This window comes from Aquarana catesbeiana, linkage group LG11 (genome assembly GCF_042186555.1).
Source record: "Aquarana catesbeiana isolate 2022-GZ linkage group LG11, ASM4218655v1, whole genome shotgun sequence".
Classification (NCBI taxonomy): domain Eukaryota; kingdom Metazoa; phylum Chordata; class Amphibia; order Anura; family Ranidae; genus Aquarana; species Aquarana catesbeiana.
The window spans coordinates 218,115,940-218,131,948 of NC_133334.1; the positions used below are offsets into that span (position 1 = coordinate 218,115,940).

The following is a 16,009-nucleotide window of genomic DNA, read 5'->3' on the forward strand; positions in this document are numbered from 1 at the left end:
AACGCTAGTTTTACAAGACCGAGCGCTTCCGGCTTGTACTTGATTCCGAGCATGCGTGGACTTTTGTCCGACTGACTTGTGTACACACGATCGGAAAGTCCGACAACAAACATTTGTTGGCTGAAAATTTGAGAACCCGCTAGCCAACATTAGTTGGCGGAAAGCCCGACAACAAATGTTCGATGGAGCATACACACGGTCGGACAAGCTCACATCCAACATTTGTTGTCGGAAAATCCGATCATGTGTACGGGGCATCAGGGTCATGACACCGCTGACATCCGCTGCCCCATAGGAGTGAATGGAAGGTCCGATCAGGTCCACCTGAAAAACTGACAGGCGGACCTGATCGGAAAGCCCGCGTGAAAGGGGCCTAAGATGTTTTGTCCCATGACACTACACACTTGTAACCGATGTATGTTTTGCATTAGGAAGGATGTGCAGATCCTTCGCCCACTCCACCAGTCCAGCGTACCTCTGCTACCTCACTCCCAGTAACAGAATGAGGTCCCACCAAGGACATAGCAGGCCCCATGCATGGTCATTAACTCTTTCTTCCCTGTAGCTAGTGATCAGACCTTAGATCTCCGCAATGCTAGTCTGCTCCTGTTGACCGGAGGAGACAGACAGCAGGGGAGGGAGTCAAAGGAGAGACACCCTCGCTACCGGAGGACCTGTCACTTAACCAGTTACCATTCCAAATGGCTGGTTGATATTGCTGTTCTTCCTTTCGGTTACCCATGACAACCACCTCCTCTTCTTTGCCTTTGCTGAGTTAACCTTTTGTAGTGGTGTTACACATACCCGATAGTGCTTTTATAGACCCAGGTTCTTTAGGAACGCGCCAAGGCCCAACATGCACCCCTTGAATAACTTCAGACAAGGCTCAGTTGAAATAACTTTACTGAGGACCTAGCATAACACTGTATGCAACTGGGTAAAACGTCCTTTCCCTATCTAATTCTAATTGCGGCTGCCCCAACATACTTACACAGGTAAAGTCCTTAAGGGTGTAGTCCATAGTTGGAGAATCCAGAGTGGAAGTGTTCATTGTTATGGGGTCCGAATGAGTTGGTGTTCCTGAGATGGACCACAGGTCCCAGTAAGGTTCTGTAATTGTTCCCGTTCCCTCTCCCATGCTCTTGGGACCAGAACCTCTCCCCTTTTATATATCAGGGGAAGGGAGGCCAGAAAGCCCGCAAACACGATCAGAGAGAGTGGCAAAAACATTAACCTCTTCCCCCTGACCTGGGCAGCCAAGCTAGTTAACTAAACACAGTAGGCAACCTGCCTACAGGTGACTGAGCCTGTTCAACGTAAAGGATTGTGTCCTTCCTCCGCCGGTGCAGTGTCCAGCCTCCCATAGGTTCCTTGCATATGGTCCTCATGTAAGAACATCAGATATTCCTGGCAGACAATTCCTACATAAAAATGTGGGGATGGACTGTATAGTACATGCGTATACAGTACAGTGCCTTGAAAAATATTCATACCCCTTTAAATTTTCCACATTTTGTTAAGTTACAACCAAAAACGTAAATGTATTTTAATGGGATTTTATGTGATAGACCAACACAAAGTGGCACATAATTGTGAAGTGGAAGGAAAATAATAAATAGATTTCAAAAATGTTTACAATAAATATGTGAAAAGTATGATGTGCATTTGTATTCAGCCCCCTTTACTCTGATACCTCTAACTCAAATCAAATAGAACCAATTGCCTGCAGAAGTCACCTAATTAGTTAACAGAGTCCACTTGTCTGTAATGTAATCTCAGTATAAATGCAGCCCTCAGAGGTTTGTTAGAAAACCTTAGTGAACAAACAGCATCAAGAAGGCTAAGGAGCACACCAGACAGGTCTGGGAGAAAGTTGTGAAGAAGTTTGAAGCGGGGCTAGGTTCTAAAAAAATATCCCAAGCTTTGAACATGCCATGGAGCTCTGTTCAATCCATCATCGGAAAATGGAATGCGTATGGCACAACTGCAAACCTACCAAGACATGGCTGTCCACCTAAACTGAAAGGCCCGGCAAGGAGAGCATTAATCAGAGAAGCAGCCAAGAGGCCCATGGTAACTCTGGAGGAGCTGCAGAGATCCACAGCTCAGGTGGGAGAATCTGTCCACAGGACAACTATTAGTCGTGTACTCCACAAATCTGGCCTTTATGAAAGAGTAGCAAGAAGAAAGCCATTGTTGAAATAAAGCCATAAGAAGTCCCATTTGCAGTTTGCGAGTAGCCATGTGGGGGACACAGCAAACATGTGGAAGAAGGTGCTCTGGTCAGATGAGACCATAATTTAACTTTTTGACCTAAAAGCAAAATGTTATGTGTGGAGGAAATCTAACACTGCTCACCCTGACCACACCATCTCCACCGTGAAACATGGTGGTGGGAGCATCATGTTGTGGGGATGCTTTTCTTCAGCAAGGACAGCAAAGCTGGTCAGAGTTGATGGGAAGATGGATGGAGCCAAATACAGGGCAATCTTAGAAGAAAACCTGTTTGAGTCTGCAAAAGACTTGAGACGGGCAGAGGTTTGCCTTCCAGCAGGACAACAACCCTAAACATACAGTCAGAGCTACAATGGAATGGTTTAGATCAAAGCATATTCATGTGTTAAAATGGCCCAGTCAAAGTCCAGTCCTAAATCCAATTGAGAATCTGTGGCAAGATGTGAAAATTGCTGTTCGCAGACACTCTCCATCCAATCTGACAGAGCTTGAGTTATTTTGCAAAGAAGAATGGGCAAAAAATGTCACTCTAGATGTGCAAATCTGGTTAAGACATCCCTAAAAAGACTTGCAGCTGTAATTGCAGCAAAAGGTGGTTCAAAGTATTGACTCAGGGGGGCTGAATACAAATGCACGTCACACTTTTCACAGATTCATTTGTAAAAAAAATTGAAAACCATTTATAATTTTCCTTCCACTTCACAATTATGTGCCACTTTGTGTTGGTCTATCACATAAAATCCCAGTAAAAAACATTTATGTTTTTGGTTGTAACATGACAAAATGTGGAACATTTCAAGGGGTATGAATACTTTTTCAAGGCACTGTATGTGCACATATGTGTAAAATTCTTCTAGCTGTATTTTGGCAAATGGGTGTGATGTACGCATATATACACTCATGCGTGTAAAATGTTGCTCTGCAACGCAGATTTTTCTTTGTTTTTTTACTGATCTAAACACAGTGCGGGTTTATGCACCTGTGTGTACAGGCCCATTAAAAACAATGGGCTGCATTTAGATCAGTAAAAAAAAAAAAAAAGTCTGAATGCCTAATAATGTGGTGTTTTTGGTGTCCAGGTTTAAGAGCCCATAGACGTGAATTGCTGTGTGCTGCTATACTCAGGTATACAGTTGCGCTATTGCAAAGTTCCTGCACTGATTTTCAGTGTCTTTGGTGTGACTTAAGTGCCATAGACTGCAAAGGTAAAATCACAAAAGTCACAAGGAAGTTGTATCTTTGTCTTATCAAAACGAATTTGGCTGCAACTTAATGCGACTTCAGAAGGTTTTTTTAACCCTATACTCCACTCCCAGTCCCAGTGTGTTCTTGTGGCTCAGCCCATCCCTGCAGCTCAAAATCTCCTTCCAAAGCACAATGTCCACCTAGCCAGGGTGACGGCTAAACTCCATACAACACCATAGGAAAACACAGAAGTAATGGAAAAGCACATCAGTGTAGAAGGAAAAGGAATTGTGCCACACTCTGTATTGTTATGAGCGGGCAAAGTCGCAATGCGAAGTTGCACGACTTTGAGGTGCAAGTAGTGTGAACCCATTCTTCAGGGCTCGGTCACACCATATGTACATGAAAACTGATGGAAAACCATGCAGATTTCACTTGCAGAGACATCAGTTTTCATGCTTGTCAGTTATGTGCCCTATTCACACCAATGTTGATGTCATGGCAGTTTTTTTCTCGTGCAGAAAACTGCATACATGTCGCAGATTTCTGCGTAGAAAAAAATTATCATGTGATCCCAGTATTGTGGTGTGAACAGGACACATAGGGAACAATTGATTTTTTGTTGGTGCCCTTGCAGAACACATGCTGAAAAACTGACGTCTCAGTTCACACTGGTGCAGTTTCAGATGTGATTTGAGTTACACAGAATCGCATGACAAGAGAAATCACATTATATTAGTGCCAGTTCATATCAATGCGACTCAGCATTAGCCAATTTTGGAAAAGGGTCCTGTGCTACTCTGGTACGATTTCAGTGAATTTTGGCCCCATAGAAACCACATCTGCATGCGATCCGGGTGTAAGGTTGCCACCTCATCCCTTTAAACCCAAACACATATGAATTACACAGGTTCTGAGGCTTAATGCAGATAAGGCACCGCGTGAGTTTAATTACCACCTTAATCAGCCACAGAACCTGTGTAATTCATATGTGTTCAGTTTTAAAGGGATTAGGTGGCAACCCTATCTGGGTGCAATTTCAGTGTTTTTTTTTTTTTACAAGTACAGCTGTCTGCATTTACAAGCGATAAATAAAAATCCTTCCTCTGTGCCATGTTTACACTACATAGCTTGGCAGATAAAGACAGACAAATATCAGTGGATTTCTATCTCATTGCACTAAAGCACACTTCCTACTTATCACATAACCCGAGAACAGCGCAGAGACCACGCCTTACAAAAAAAAAAAAAAAAAGCCGGAAATCCGGTACAGGAACGCGGGGTACCATGTGCGCGTGCGCAGGATCATTCCCAGAGGGCATTGCGTGTCCCGTTCTGCTATTTAAGCCTCCGTCCCGCCTGGAATCGGCCATTTCGTCTGACCTTCTTGCTTTGGAGGTAAGAGGGGAAGGAGAAAGCATCCGGGCTTTCCTGGGCCTCACACACGTGGCGTCCTGGGGAGCGGGGTTCTCTGCCTGCTGGGCCTCCACTCCTCATATGGAGCTTTTTATGCAGAATGAGGAGAGCGATGTGCAGTGGAGGACGGGGGGATGGTGAAGCTTAGACGGGCATGCAGCATCAGTGTGATTACCTGTAGTGAAGTGTGCCTCATGTTATTACTGTAATCAGTAATGCTGGAGCCCTCCTACGAGCTGAGTGTAATATGGGTTGGGAATGTACATAATTAGACATAGTCCTGAAACGTGCTGCTACTTTACCAATTCTTAATGCCCCCCCCCCCCCTCATGCTTCACCCCTGTGTGTGCTCTATGGTGGTGCAGCACTGTGTGGTTCCATGCAATGTTTTAAGACGCTTGGTCCTTTTCCCTGCGATTCTCCTGGGTACAGCAGACCATTTAAATGAGCTGATGTGCCTGCATGTAATGTGATCCTAGCCTGTGATTACTATCCCTCCACCTCCCATGGGCTATTCACTAGTCCATAGACTAGTCCTATGGGGCTGTTCTTCTGACCCTCCATTCACAAAGCATTGCATTCCAGGAGAAAAATCTTGGGATGGGGGTCAAATCGAGACCAACTGTCTTCTAAGAAGCGATCGGTTTTTGTCTTCAGCCTGTTAGATTGTCCTAATTTTCCCTGGACACTAATGGGTGAGAGCTTAATGGAATGCATGATTTAAATAAACATCATGTTCTTTCTCTGTAAACGCTCTAAGCTCATGGCCTGTCACCCTTTTTTTCATATTACCTGGTGGGCTTTGTGTTAGTTATGGTATGTTGGGTGTGGGCCTCTGCCATGCTTTGCCTTGCTGGTGAGCACATGGCTGGGTGTGGGCCGGGTGGAGGGTGTAGTCCTTGTCTTGTGTCAATGATGAGACTTATCACAGACCTGTTCTGAGAATTCTTTGAGGACAGCTTTTGTCTCTGAGCAACACCTGATGGCAAGGCTAGTAAAATTTTCGTTTTATTAGTGTATATTAAAGCCTTTTTTTTTTTTTTTTTTTTTTTTTCTTAGGTGCCAGTTATGTGTAGCAGAATTGGTAAGTGTTCTATTTTAAAGTGTCTTTTTTGTTGAGGTGACAAGGTCTAGTCAATGTACAAGTAGCCCTGCCACGAGGATGATAGACTTGAACTCTCTCTTTCTGTATTGGCAGTGGAGATAACCTCACTGGCTGAGTGGCAGCTGTAATACAAAGTCACTCCATCCAAGACTTCTGGATTTTCATCCCTCTTCAGTAAACTGCAGCACACAATTGCCTGTTTGATTTGGCCTAATTTCCAAAAAGTTGATCTTCAGCTTTTACAGCACATCTATGATGCATGTTGTTGTTAGTTTAGAAGGTCCCTGGTTCACATCAATGTGGCTTCGTTATCGAGCTGCTTTAGTATAATTTCAAGCTGCACATCAGTGCAATTTGCACTTCATTTTACCACTTCAGCCCCAACAGGATTTGCCCCCTTAATGAGGCCATTTTTGCAATACAGCACTGTTGCTTTAACTGACAATTGTGCTGTCGTGCGACACTACCCAAACAAAATTGATGTTTTCCCCACAAATGGTTTTCTTTTGCTGGTATTTGATCAGCTCTGCGGTTATATTTTGAGCTATAAACAGACAATTTTGACAAACATTAACCTTTTTGCTATAATAACCAAAACAATTTTTAAAAACAAATGTATATCAGTTTAGGTCAATATGTATTCATATTTTTGGTAAAAATTGCAGTAGGCATGTTTTGTTTTTTGTGACCATTATACAGTGATCAGTGCACTGATTACTGTGTAAATGTCACTGTCAGGAAATGGGTTAACACTAGGGATTAACCTCCCTGGCAGTCATCCCTAGTGTGGCTCAGGGTTAAATTTCAATACCATTAGCAGTAACCCCTAGCCACACTCAGGATTACATTGCAGTATCTTGGTGCAGGTTAGTTACCTTGTCCCCAGGATCCTGCGATGTCTGACTGCTGTGTACTTTGCCACGATGCCGGGCTCTGTTCCCTGCGAGCATTGTGACACACGGGGGCGGAGCTCGGCGGCAAATTTAAAAATGGAAAATTCATAACACAGTACACTGTAATCTTACAGGTTACATTACTGTATGAAATTTCACATCCCTTGTGTCCAGTGCCCTGCATGCAGGTTTATAGTGTATACCAGAGATATGCAATTAGCGGACCTCCAGCTGTTGCAAAACTACAAGTCCCATTATGCTCTGTCACTGGGTGTCAAGCTTGTGGCTTAGAGTCTTGCTATACAACAGCTGGAGGTCCGCTAATTGCATATCCCTGGTGTATACTGTTCTTTCTGCCTGGAAACTTGAGATTGTCCATAGCAACTAAAGTGTCCCTTTACATGAAAAGCTGTTAGACCAGCCATTCTGCCCTCACTATACGTGGCTGAGGTATAATTAGACGGCTAACTCTCCTCCCTTAACTCATTGAGGCAGGTGCAAGGTCCTTTTTTTTTTTTTTTTTTTTTTTTTTTTTTCTCTAACTTTTATTGCAGGGAAGTTAGAGTAAAAATAAGATGACATACAATAAGTATACAAATATACAGTCCTAACACACTAGTCTAACTAGGGAAAGGGATATGAACATACCGGCGATGTTTCCATTAGGCTGATATTAGCATTGTGCATCTGAATGGGTGTGGAGTCCTCTGGGGAAGATGGCTACTGGGGGCTGTCTCTCAGACCTCATGGTATAGACCAGTGGAATTATGGGAAACTACAGGGGCATTTAAGCAACAATCTCTACCTACCTTCAGTAAATTATTCACAGGTACTAAGTATGTAAAAGAGCCACTAGATGGCAATATTACAATGTGTATTATACATACCATTAGCATATACAGGAATGAACATAAGAACCTTGCTGAAGGATGACACCAGCTATAAAACAGCAATTCTAAACTAGAACACCTGCAGAGTTGAGAAATAGTGAATTGTGGGGAAATATTTTATATACTAGTTTATTATAATTATATTTATGATTGTTTCAAACTTTATCATACCTGGGATATCTACTAGACTCTTGTTTGGACAGATTTAAGTGTGTTCTTGCTAATTACAGGCCTACACTATAAAATGCCAAATTTCTATGCAAAACTGTACCTCTTTGAGACACAAATCTGACATGATCATACCGCCAGGGAGGCTACATGTGTTTCCTTGTGTTTCTAACTGGGGGCATTGTACTGACTGTAGGAGACAGTAATTAGGAGATACATCTGCTGTTCCTATCAGAGTGGGGATTTGTTTACATACACAAATCCCTATTCTGGCTCTTGCCAGCGATTGTGGGTGGCCGGCGGACATCGCACCGGTTGCCAGGCAGTAGGTGAGCACCTGCTATGGCTCTTAAAGGAGACAATGTGTGGCAATTTGTGCAGGTGACCCAACCTGCTGCCCTAATGTACACGAGCCATTCAGAAAGTCATTAACAGAAGTCTGCATTTCGCAATGAAATCAAAGTAGTGCAGGAACCTATTTCATCGCTGTGATATGAAGTTCCATTGCTGGCTATGGAGTGACTTGTCATGCGATTTTGAACTGTCAAATGGTATGACACATTACACTGGTGTGAATGGGGGCTTAGTATACTTTCCAGTCTAGTTAATAGTTTATTAGTTACTGTAGGAATTTAAATTAATTATTGGCAACTTTTTAGTTTTGTAGAGGAGATTTACTATAACATCTTTCAGGCTGAATGAGGCACAGCAATAAACCTTCTGTTTACAATTTTATCATTGAAAGTCAAAATCCCAAATTTTGAGTTGTCCCCAACAAAGTATTAGAGGGGAAAATCTTCCAATGGGAACACTAGTTTTGTCCCATGGGGAGATTTCCCTTCCCTTCACTCCAAGTCACAAAGACAAAAATTAAACCTTACAACCCTCCCTTGTGCTATCTAAAAGGAGTTGTTGCTTATAATTCTACTTTAATTCCTGTACTGCTGTAGACTAGAAGCACTATCAGGAAGTATTGTACATACTTGTAAACTGCATGTCTGAGCAGCTTTCTGCTAATGTGTACCTGGTTAAGATGTGGCAACTTACATTTATTCATTTTTGCTTTCTTCAGGGTTGCTACGATCTGAAGATGGCTCCCCACAGCATTACAGGTGAGCAGTAAAGACTAGAATGTAGGGTACAGTGTGGTGGTCATCAGTGATGATCTATATAGACAAGCATATATCTGACTTGTCAGTGAATGTAATCTTTTGTTCTGAGATGATAAAGGCTAGAAAGGCCTGCTTCTGTTTTTTAATTTCAACACTTAAAAAGTTTCTCTCTCCTCAGGGTGCCTCTTCATTTTGATGTATGGTGAAAATGAAGACTACATCAATTGGGTAGGTGTCGTGACTCAACAAGGCTTTTGAGGGCAATGTTTGCTTGTAGAAATGAACAGCAAGTCCTGCAGTCACTATGAAGTATAGCTGAACCTAAAATTTAGTGTTGACCAGTAAAATGGGTTGTGTACTTTTTTAGCACAACACTGGTTCACATCTTCTATTCTAGGCACTTTTTTTTCAACCTCAGGTACTGTAGCTTACTGGGTGCATGCCACACACCCCTGCCATTAGATTACTGGATCACATTGAGGCCAAGAGATGGTGTATATGAAAAGCTCTCTAATAGATGGAGTAGTGAGTGCTACATTAGTTACTGACTTGTTATCACACGGATACATAGGATTGTATCCTCTGCATCCATAGTGCTTCCTGTAGTAGTAGTCCCTGGTCACTCTGCAATTTGAGTTTCAAGTTGCACCCCATTATCTGCATTGAAAGCAGTCAAATAGGTGCGTTGGTGTCGCACCGTTTTTTTAAAGTAGTTCCTGCACTACTTTTAGCTAGTTCAGGTATAACTTGGAAGACATCTGAGACTTCAGGTGCAATCTGCATGAAGTAGCACTGAATTGCTACTTTGAAATCATGCTACATCAAGTGAAGTAGCATGATTTCATGTCGTGACCAGGGTGTAAAGGTGTGTGTGTGTTTTTTTTTTTTTTTTTTTTTTTTTTTTTTCCCCTTAATGCTTTCTCTGCTTTAAACTAGTAGCTTCCCTTCCAACCCCCTAAATACTCAACCTCGGCCTGATCTTGGTCTGGTGCTGTGAACGAGCTCTTTTCTATCTCGCAGGCTTGGCAGCAGGAGCCATTGGCTGCTGTCACCCAAAATCTGAGCATGGGTGGGGCAGAGCCAGGCAATCTATCTGGATGCAAACAGCCTGGCTCAGAATTAAGTTTGCACAAGGGCTCCCCTTAGGGAGTAGCTTCCTGTTTGGGGAGGAGCCAGGTGGGGACCTGTGAAGAGGATTGGAGCTGCTCTGTATTAATACCAGTACACAGATCAGATAAATAAAACGTGTAATGAAGGGCAATTCAGGCTTTACAATTGCTTTAAAGCAATTCTAGACTCAAAATCTTCACTATGGCAATACCATAACCTGAAATGTGAGTTTTGGTGAACTGACCCCTTATCTGGTTTTGTGAACAAACAGGTGTTTTCTGCCATGAAATTGTTTTGGTGGCTAAAGCTAGACTTGACAAATATTTCTAAGGGTCTAAAGCAGCAACAGGCTCTTGCATAGGACCATGTAAATCTGAATGGCAGACCAGCAAACGGCCCCTTTCAATTTATAGATATCCAGTTAATCCTTGGCAGAAGCTCCTTTTGCCCCTATTGGTGTTTAAATATGTATACTTCAGCTCTGGCCATTATACTTGGTTCAGTACTGCAAATTCTATTTGACATGTATGGAAACTTGCCAAACCTTGCCCTAGGCTTGTATGTTCAGTCTTGCTCCAAATGATGACTTGAAAGTCTCGTTCGTCTGAAATAATCTGAAGAATATTCCTAGCATGGTGGAGTTCTGATGGAGTGTAGGTTAAAATGCTAACTTGTTGCTGCTATTACAAAGCTAATGGCCCTGTGTTCACAGGTTAAACACGGAACATATGAAGGCAAGATTTCAGTAGGATAAAGCAAGGTAGGCACGGTCTACTGCATGTTTTTTTTTTTAGTGCTTCTGGTCTGAAAGGATGAAAGCTTTAACCTAAATATATGGACGACAAAAGTCTCATGGCAGATAGTCACCAAAGCCCTGATCAGACCAGATGTACCAAGATACAGCAAGCTTGGCTTTGCACACTTAACTTAACTATGCATTTGTGTTACAGATCTTTGTGGCCTGGAGAAGACCTTGATGGTATGAGACAGGTAAACGCAGTATTTTAACTTATTGTTACTTTGACCCTAAATCGGCATTTGAGTTGCTCATATTTGCAATAAAATTACTGGAAGCTAGCCTATCCTAGAAGCTTCACAGCTAATGAACTGAAATAACTGGCAGAAATGTGATACTGAGCATAATTGACTTTATGATGACTCCTTACCGCCCCAGTCTGATGTTTGGTGACTGAGTGGTTTTTTTCTGATAGCCCACATTAAGGGATGTGCTCTGAAATTTAGGCTATAAACTGCTTTACATATGTACACTTGCTGGGAGTTTGACTGTCAATTTTCCCTGTAGTTATACCTGGCACTCTGAATGGCGACACCAACTGGGTTTTATGTACAGGTAAGTTGAGTGACCTTGCTCCAGGTTCAAATACTGGACATTTTAGTATTTTGTGATGACATCTTACCGCCCCAGTCTGATATTTAGTGACTGAGTGGTATATTCTGTGACTGAGTAATATATTGAGTTTGTTTTAAAGAGGTCTTCTAAAATCCCTTCACTGTCCTAAAGTTATCTTTTCTCTTCACAGAAAATGAAACTGCTCCATCCTGTGGGGTAAGTAAACTTCTATTTTTGGGGGGCAGCTGTAGTTGGGGTTCACTGCAGTGATGAGTCATACTAGCTCACTTTGAAAAAATAATGAAACTCTTTGAACTCCTGAGCAGTAGCTACTGTAAAGATGTGGGGTTTTTGTGTTCTTATAGAAGGTTCAACTAAATATTTTTTATTGCAGGCTCTCAGAATATGGATTTGCAGATCTCTTGAAGGAAATTAATGGTAGGTGAAGTGGTAGTAAAACGGGAAACTTCAGTGTAAAACTAGGTAACCTGAGGAGTAGACATTGCAATACTTGACTGCACCTCTGAACAATTAATCTGCAACTTTGTAGAGGCGCTGTAATTAGTAGATGCCACCACTGCTTCCCAGTGATCAATACAACCCATTTATGGAATGGGGCTTCAGCATTGCCTACAAATCTCTAGTTGGGGTGTTGTGTAGCAGTGGGTCCAACTGCCTTGGGATCAGCTAAATGCTTGTGTAAAAGTGCATAAACTGGTTGAGGGTAATTGCCACAATTGCATAGCCAGTTGTTTGTATGGAGGCTTTGCTCATGAGTGTAGATGAGCTAGTGTAGAAACTTTCTTAAAACTGATGATGATTTATCTCTTGGAATCTCGTTCGTCTGAAATTCTGATGAGACCTTATTATAACTGACAGTTTAAAAATTTGGCTTTGTATTCTTGCTTTGCTTGATGTTGCAATGTCTGACCTGCTAAATCTCTATTAGGTATCAATGGATGGTACTACATGGGAATGGCCAGAACTGGAGAAGACATGACACGTATGAAGGTATACACCTTAAATATGTGATATGAATAGGGAAAAATAGGTTAACATGCTCCCTAACAGTTTATTATTAACACTGAGAAACTTGTGGGGGACACAGTGATGAATCATCCACTATACCCTGAGCTGGCATTCTGCTGGCTGTGACAAGGATCGTCGCTATACTGAAGAGATTCCCCTTTAGCTGTAGAGTCAGACTGGTTTTTGTAAAGACGTGTGTTTAACATCTTTTACTTTGCTTTTCAGCTTTCAACTGGAGGAAAGTTGTCTTTTAAGGTAAGACTTGAAAACTGGGTTACATTTACATGCAGTCATTCTGCCTAATTGCACCATGTGCAAATGTATGAATCCACTTGGGAGTAGTGTTATGTCTGCCTTGACTGCTGGGCTTGTACATATTGGGTCTGAACATGCTTCCTATATACCTGATAGGTGGCATAATGGCTGGAAAGCACATGACAGCTGACCAGGCTTTCTGATTTCAAAGTGGTGGCTAGCATTGGCTTTTACTGACAAGATCTAAGGCCATCCTTATTGCAACAGGATCACAAGTGATTTGCTGAAGGCTGTACACAGTAAAGAATTATGCAAAAAATACTAAATCCTCTGTGCCTGCTGTGTACAGTAGTGTCTTAACTAGTATGTTCAAGATGCTTTTTGAAATCCACATGGCCATAAACATTTAACCATAGCTTAAGAGGTTCACCTTTAACATGTTACACCCCAAGTTTTGGGTTTACCATGTTGCAGCAGCACATCTGGCTGTGTAGTTGAGTACTGAATGGGAGAACTAAAAGTACCAACAGGCTTTGCAGCTGATGGTGCTCTAGGTAGTTTGATGCTTCCTGTCGTGTAACTGCCTGTACAAGCAAACAGTCTGCAGGAACCTGAGACTGCATCTGTAATCTGCTGATTACATGTTGCAATGCTTTGTAGCCTCCTAGTAAAAATGCAGTATTGCAAAAACTTCTCATTTAAGTCTGGCCATACATCAACTACACCTACTAAAATGGCATTCAGAAGAAACGCACTTGGAGCCCAAAAGACATCTTACATCAATTTCAATCCCTCAAAGGTGCACTGTCTAAACGTGACTGCACAAAAAAAAAATCCATAAGTAGACCGTGCAATGACAGAATGCTGATGTGGCATGATCAGCTGGCTGGAGCAGTCTAGTTGAATGTCCAAGGGCTTAACTTGAGCATGTGCTGGGGGGGTGGTTTGCAGAGTGTTAAACTAGACTCATGCATGCCAACTGTAGTTGGCAGTCACTTTTTAAAAAGGGTTCAGCTTTGTTCACTTGAATGCGCACCTGAACCTAATCTGACAGTATTTTGAAAAACTGACTGCAGCTTTCCTGGACATGTGTGAACCACCAGCTCCATTGCAAACAGGTCTGTTACATGTTATGTGAATCAGATGGGATTCAAAACTTTGCATACGAGCCACTTTATGGCTTGGGCCCTCTTTGCTGCTCCTGGCCCCTCCCTGTCAAGTGTCCCCACAGCAAGCAGCTTGCTATGGGGCAGCTGAGCTTCAGCTCCCGGTGTCCATTCAGACATGCTGTTTGACACCCCCCCTCCTGATAGGCGCCTACTGCTGTCAAGGTCAGTTGGCCAATGGCACCGCTGATGTCTCAGCCAATCAGAAGTCCCAGATGGCCAAGGGACTTGTGGACAGATGAGGCTCAGGTAAATACATGCTGGGGAGGCTTTTTATCTTAATGCATTAAGATAAACCTTTTGCCTTTACAACTCTAAAGATTTGAGCTAGGCTATTTAGCCGATTTGCAACATGCTTGTGCCTCAAACCAAACACTGAATTTTCATGTATTTTTGCTGGCCAGCTGATAGAGCTGCATGATCGTTAAAAAAAAATCACTTGTGATTGTACCCCACCACAATCTTAACACGTTTTCCTAATGCAGTGCAGAGTTCTCTGCTCACTGCTGACAGCTGTCAAAAAGCCAAGTTTATCACCAATTCTTAGCTGGAGATAAAGAGAAATGTAACACTTGGTACTTTTAGATCAAAGGAATTTACTTCAGTCTGTAAAAGTCAGTTTAACCACTTAAAGACTAATCCTTTTTCTGTTGCTTAAAAGGCAAAATAGTTTTTTCTGGAGAATTTAAACTCCCGAACATCCTTTAACAGACCCTAGAGAATATACTTGCGGTTGTTGCAATATTTTGTCACACTATTTGCACAGCAATCTTTCAAATGCTTTTTTCCAAAAAAATATTTAATTCATTAAAACAAAGTTAGCACAAACTTTTTGTTTTATATAACGTGAAAGACATTTACACCACAATTGTGAGAATTGTGATCTTTATTCTAAGCAAAAAATAGTGATTCTCATTTTGGCCAGAATCGTCCAGCTCTAGGAGCTGTGGAGGATGGCAGCAAGGGCTTTGTATCTGAACGATCCCTAAGGATGAAACCTTCACATGTCCGACCAGCTGATCTCCACCAGAACCTGAAAAGGTGAACCCACTGGTGTAGTCAGCTGGAGAAGATGGATAACCTGTTCCTGATGGAACAGTCTGAGGGGATTGACTTCTGAAGCAATGTTACATACTGTTTAAGCATGCAAGATTTGTAATGATATTCTTTTTGTAGGTTCAGAGGAACTTGTAAAGGAGCATTGTGAAGACCTTCAATATTACAAAATCGCTGTGCTTACCTTTCCAGCCTGAGACCAATCTTGATCAACGGTGATGTTTTGAACTCATCAGCTCAAACCTCCAGATTGTCTTTGTAGTGCATCCTTGGCACTGTCGCACCTTAACATCGATTGGACTAGCTTGGCTTCTGTTTATGATAATGTAGTAAAATAAAAATATTTTCATAACAATTGGGTGTGGATCATCGTTTGTTTTCTTTTCTCAAGTTTTTGTTCACTTGTAAGCCTACATAAAAAAACTTCTCAATTTGAGTCAAGAGGGCACTTGAATAACCAAGTACAACATGGGTATTTGAGATTATGAATGTTGTGAACTGTAATCTATGAACACAATCTAAAGGCTCCCAAAAACCTCTTGTGCTAGCACAACTGAAAAGATAAGAAGCTGATCTGCTGGGGATGGATATGAGTCACTCGTTTAGTCAAACAGATTCACCTGGCTGTAATATGCAACTTGTCCTAAAGGATGAGGCCAATCTTCAGCCAAGAGGTACCTTGCCATTTGATTCTACACTGGTACTACCAGGGGAAGGAGGAACACAAGGATTGGGCTAGTACTGTAAAGGTGAAACAGCAGGGCATCAATTTGCCTGAGGGGTTCTAAACATAGATAGGGGGGGGGGCTAGGGGTCCACAGCACTGGCTCTGAGATGGGGTCAAACAAGACAGTGGTGGGTCCTGCTTCTGGGTGATGGCTTGATTTAGGCTGATGGTAGCTTCCAACGCTGTGCCCTTGATTGTCTTCTGTAAATTCATCCTTCAGTGTTTTGAAGTGGTAAAGGTTCAAGGGTTTTTTTTTTTTTTCCCTTCATGCATCAAAGTGAAAATCTCTGCAGAAGGCAGCCCCAAATACT

General features: G+C 42.2%; 1 long non-coding RNA gene and 6 other non-coding genes across 7 annotated transcripts; all 7 read left to right on the top strand.

Annotated features, from left to right (window-relative positions):
- Nucleotides 1-4,733: 4,733 nt before the first annotated feature.
- LOC141112455 (uncharacterized) lies at nt 4,734-15,326 on the top strand. The gene is made up of 12 exons (XR_012236601.1): nt 4,734-4,818; nt 5,896-5,920; nt 8,965-9,004; nt 9,183-9,232; nt 10,827-10,874; nt 11,065-11,104; nt 11,418-11,465; nt 11,656-11,681; nt 11,860-11,903; nt 12,415-12,476; nt 12,720-12,749; nt 15,092-15,326. It is a non-coding gene; the product is annotated as an uncharacterized lncRNA (long non-coding RNA).
- Nucleotides 5,991-6,061, top strand: LOC141113086 (small nucleolar RNA SNORD26). The gene has a single exon (XR_012236716.1). It is a non-coding gene; the product is annotated as a small nucleolar RNA SNORD26 (small nucleolar RNA).
- On the top strand, nt 11,260-11,327 carry LOC141113095 (small nucleolar RNA SNORD31). Its single transcript, XR_012236723.1, has one exon. It is a non-coding gene; the product is annotated as a small nucleolar RNA SNORD31 (small nucleolar RNA).
- Nucleotides 11,511-11,579, top strand: LOC141113092 (small nucleolar RNA SNORD31). Its single transcript, XR_012236720.1, has one exon. It is a non-coding gene; the product is annotated as a small nucleolar RNA SNORD31 (small nucleolar RNA).
- On the top strand, nt 11,727-11,792 carry LOC141113085 (small nucleolar RNA SNORD29). The gene has a single exon (XR_012236715.1). It is a non-coding gene; the product is annotated as a small nucleolar RNA SNORD29 (small nucleolar RNA).
- Nucleotides 12,275-12,346, top strand: LOC141113090 (small nucleolar RNA SNORD30). Its single transcript, XR_012236718.1, has one exon. It is a non-coding gene; the product is annotated as a small nucleolar RNA SNORD30 (small nucleolar RNA).
- Nucleotides 14,899-15,024, top strand: LOC141113098 (small nucleolar RNA SNORD22). The gene has a single exon (XR_012236726.1). It is a non-coding gene; the product is annotated as a small nucleolar RNA SNORD22 (small nucleolar RNA).
- Nucleotides 15,327-16,009: the final 683 nt, after the last annotated feature.